This window comes from Bison bison, unplaced genomic scaffold, assembly GCF_000754665.1.
Source record: "Bison bison bison isolate TAMUID 2011002044 unplaced genomic scaffold, Bison_UMD1.0 scf7180017864277, whole genome shotgun sequence".
NCBI classification, from domain to species: Eukaryota; Metazoa; Chordata; class Mammalia; order Artiodactyla; family Bovidae; genus Bison; species Bison bison.
Genome location: NW_011494849.1, coordinates 1,118,851 through 1,122,620, shown reverse-complemented (window position 1 = coordinate 1,122,620; position 3,770 = coordinate 1,118,851).

Genomic DNA, 3,770 nt, shown 5'->3' with positions numbered 1-3,770 from the left:
GGAGCAAAGGGAACCCTCTTACACTGTTGGTGGGAATGCAAACTAGTAGAGCCACTATGGAGAACAGTGTGGAGATTCCTTAAAAAACTGGAAATAGAACTGCCATACGACCCAGCAATCCCAGTTCTGGGCATACACACCAAGGAAACCAGAATTGAAAGAGATACGTGTACCCCAATGTTCATCACAGCACTGTTTATAGTAGCCAGGACATGGAAGCAACCTAGATGTCCATCAGCAGATGAATGGATAAGAAAGCAGTGGTACATATACACAATGGAGTATTACTCATCCATTAAAAAGAATACATTTGAATCAGTTCTAATGAGGTGGATGAAACTGGGGCCTATTATACAGAGTGAAGTAAACCAGAAAGAAAAACACCAATACAGTATACTAACACATATATATGGAATTTAGGAAGATGGTAATGACAACCCTGTATGCGAGACAGCAAAAGAGACACAGATGTATAGAACAGTCTTTTGGACTCTGTGTGTGTTGGGGGGTGATTTGGGAGAATGGCGTTAAAACATGTATAATATCATTTAAGAAACGAATCACCAGTCCAGGTTTGATGCAGGATGCAAGAAGCTTGGGGCTGGTACACTGGGATGACCCAGAGGAATGGTATGGGGAGGGTGGTTGGAGGGGGGTTCAGGATGGGGAACACATGTACACCCATGGCAGATGCATGTTTATGTATGGCAATACCAATACAATATTGTAAAGTAAAATAAAATTAAAAAAAATAAATAAAGACTGCATAATAGACGTGCTCTTATGTATAGAAAATACTAAAAATTGAGACTAAAACTGCTAGAACTAATTAAAAAATTCAACAAAGTTGTAGGATACAAAATCAATACACAAAAATAGCTGAATTCACATATGCTAACAATGAGTTATACAAAATAGAAATTAAGAAATTAATTTCATTTACAATAGCATCAAAAAGGATAAAACACTTAGGAATAAATTTAACCAAGAAGATGAAATATTTGTACACTAAAATATAGCTCCTTAATGAAAGAACCAAATAAACATGAGTGGTAAGATGTCTATGTTCATGAATTGTAAGAATAAGTATTGTTAAAATGAACATAATAGGAAATTCACTTCATGATTCAACACACATTCAATGACATTTTTAACAGAAATACAAAAATGATCATAAAATTCATGACTCTAATAGTCAAAGAAATTTGAGAAAGTAGAATAAAGCTGGAGACATCTCACTTTCTAATTTCAAAATATATTACAAAATACACTATTCAGAATAGTAGAGTACTGGCATAAAAACAGACACATAGATCAATGAACAGAATAGAAATTACGGGAAAAAAAGAATATATCATTAACTTATCTTTGAAAAGGGAGCCAAGAGTAAAATATGTGGAAAAGAAAATCTCCTCGTTGAGTTGGTAAAACTGGATACCTCTGTGACAAAGTATGAAATTAGAACTTTGTTGTGTTTTGAATATTTGTGTCAAGTATGATAATATTGTGAAGCCTTTGGAAAATGATCAGATAATAAGGGCAGAGTCTGAGTGAGTGAATTTAATGAACTTACGAAAAAGGAATTTTGGTAAGGATGGTGAAAATTTTTGGAACCCTATACACTGTTGTAGGAGAAGGCAATGACACCCCACTCCACTACTCTTGCTTGGAAAATCCCATGGACAAAGGAGCCTGTTAGGCTGCAATCCATGGGGTCGCTAAGAGTCGGACACAACTGAGCGACTTCACTTTCACTTTTCACTTTCATGCATTGGAGAAGGAAATGGCAACCCACTCCAGTGTTCTTGCCTGGAGAATCCCAGGGACGGGGGAGCCTGGTGGGCTGCCGTCCACGGGGTTGCACAGAGTCAGACACGACTGAAGTGACTTAGCATACACTGTTGTAGGGAATACAAATTGGTGCAGTTCAGTTCAGTTCAGTCACTCAGTCCTGTCTGACTCTTTGCAATATCATGAGCTGCAGCATGCCAAGGCCTCCCTGTTCATCAGCAACTTCCGGAGCCAACCCAAACTCACGTCCATTGAGTCGGTGATGTCATCTAACCATCTTATCCTCTGTCCTCCCCTTCTCCTCCTGACCTCAATCTTTCCCAGAATCAGGGTCTCTTCAAAATGAGTCAGCTCTTCGTATCAGGTGGCCAAACTATTGGAATTTCAGTTTCAACATCAGTCTTACCAATGAACACCCAGGACTGATCCCCTTTAGGATGGTCTGGTTGGATCTCCTTGCAGTCCAAGGGAATTTCCAGAGTATTCTCCAACACCACAGTTCACAATCATCAATTCTTTGGTGCTCAGCTTTCTTTAAAGTCCAACTCTATTTCTCCCAAGTGTAGCAAAGGACACTGGAGTTTTTATCCTTTCTAGTTACATTTATCATTGTCTTAGAATTGGAATGTGTTCAAGGCTGATTATTGCTTAATTAAATTCACTGGGATTTTCCAATAAATGTTAATAGTGCAACTGTATGTAAAGATACTATTAAATCACATCGCAGAATTAGGGTCAGAAAGATGAAACATGAAACATGGGGTGAAAGGACAGCTTGAGAATCATGTTGAGACTATTGGCAGTCAAGAACAAAATATTAGCCAAATCATTTTGCTTCAGATCAGATCAAATAAGATGAAATGCTCAGTCGTGTCTGACTCTTTGTGACCCCATGAATTGCAGCACGCCAGGCCTCCCTGTTCATCACCAACTCCTGGAGTGCACTCAGACTCACATCCATCGAATCAGTGATGCCATCCAGCTATCTCATCCTCTGTCTTCCCCTTCTCCTCCGGCCCCCAATCCCTCCAAGCATCAGAGTCTTTTCCAATGAGTCAACACTTTGCATAAGGTGGCCAAAGTACTGGACTTTCAGCTTTAGCATCATTCCTTCCAAAGAAATCCCAGGGCTGATCTCCTTCAGAATGGACTGGTTGGATCTCCTTGCAGTCCATGGGACTTTCAAGAGTCTTCTCCAACACCACAGTTCAAAAGCATCAATTCTTCGGTGCTCAGCCTTCTTCACAGTCCAACTCTCACATCCATACATGACCACAGGAAAAACCATAGCCTTGACTAGACGAAACTTTGTTGGCAAAGTAATGTCTCTGCTTTTGAATATGCTATTTAGGTTGGTCATAACTTTCCTTCCGAGGAGTAAGTGTCTTTTAATTTCATGGCTGCAGTCACCATCTGCAGTGATTTTGGAGCCCAGAAAAATAAAGTCTGACACTGTTTCCACTGTTTCCCCATCTATTTCCCATGAAGCGGTGGGACAGGATGCCATGATCTTCGTTTTCTGAATGTTGAGCTTTAACCCAACTTTTTCACTCTCCACTTTCACTTTCATTAAGAGACTTTTTAGTTCCTCTTCACTTTCTGCCATAAGGGTGGTGTCATCTGCATATTTGAGGTTATTGATATTTCTCCTGGCAATCTTGATTCCAGCTTGTGTTTCTTCCAGTCCAACGTTTCTCAGGATGTACTCTGCATATAAGTTAAATAAACAGGGTGACAATATACAGCCTTGACGAACTCCTTTTCCTATTTGGAACAAGTCTGATGTTCCATGTCCAGTTCTAACTGTTGCTTCCTGACCTGCATACAAATTTCTCAAGAGGCAGATCTGGTGGTCTGGTATTCCCATCTCTTTCAGAATTTTCCACAGTTTATTGTGATCCACACAGTCGAAGGCTTTGGCATAGTCAATAAAGCAGAAATAGATGTTTTTCTGGAACTCTCTTGCTTTTTCCAGGATC